The sequence below is a fragment of the Lycium ferocissimum genome, chromosome 2, assembly GCF_029784015.1.
Source record: "Lycium ferocissimum isolate CSIRO_LF1 chromosome 2, AGI_CSIRO_Lferr_CH_V1, whole genome shotgun sequence".
NCBI classification, from domain to species: domain Eukaryota; kingdom Viridiplantae; phylum Streptophyta; class Magnoliopsida; order Solanales; family Solanaceae; genus Lycium; species Lycium ferocissimum.
In genome coordinates, this window is record NC_081343.1 from 61,876,152 (window position 1) to 61,877,380 (window position 1,229).

Below are 1,229 nucleotides of genomic sequence, written 5' to 3' on the forward strand. Positions count from 1 at the left end.
GATTTCAGAGTGTTCTACTACTATTAAATTTCACTAATTGAGTGGGGTGTTGATGTGCAAGTTCGACTTTTGTTGGGGTCGCTGTGGAGAATGAATAATGATGGGACTTTCGGATAAAAAAATTATTGTCCTTTTGATTCGTCGCCTTTTTGGTATCTTAATTTGATAAAGGTTGCACGCTAACCAAACAAAATAGGAGGGATTTGATTGTGTACTAGTTTTTTAATACAATGCTAAATAATATAGTGTTATGAAATTATGGATGTCCATTTCACAAATATAATGCTCCTTCCACCATGTTAATGGTTCTTCCTTTTTTCTTCCACCACGTGTTAATAGCTCCATTTTCATTTTCTTCCACTCCATTTCATATATTAAATACATATGTATCACTATAAATAGAAGATAAATTTTCATATGAAATACACTTGTAATACATTTTGGAAGAACAATAAAATCTATTCTTGCTCATTTCTGTTTTATGGTTTTAAGCATCCTTTAATATTGTGACTCTTTTAACCTCATTTTATAACACGTTATCGAGACGGAGACTCTAACCAAAAGGATAACTATGAATAATATCACGGCTTCTGTTGAATTATTTAAGACACTAGCCACAATTAATAAGTTAGTTTTTTTGTTTCACGTTGACTCCCGTACTACTACTTTGATGACAGGTATGTTTTCTTTAAAGCATTGACAGTGGTATTTGTCTCTCAAATCTTATGGAAGAAAAGAAAATTGAATCAGTAAGGATTTCTTTCAAATGGCTATAGCCTTCTTTAATTTCACACGGCTTAAGCACTTATTCTGGAATATTTGAAGAAAGGAAAATAAGAGTTTCTACAAGATGTATTACTTAGCCAAAGAAGTTGGCGTTACCAATTTTTCTTTCAATAGTGACAAAGTAAGTATCATGCTTTTATCGGACGGTAAGTAGTATTCATTATCTTGCCTTTGAAAAGGTATTAGAGTTTTATCTTGACTTTTGATAGTTTATCAATGTTGGCTTACGGAGAAATAGTTCTCCGTGTTTTTGGATCCATATATGGATTTTACCGTTGAAGGTTAATTTTTAATTCGGGTATGCAATATTTTAAATTATTTAATTCATGCTTTCACATGATAAGGATAGCCCACAAGGAGTATATATGGCTATCGGAGTTTTGCTACTAATGGTACAACTCGTTGGGTTTTTGTTGATTTATGAGAACCCAAATTTTCGGGGT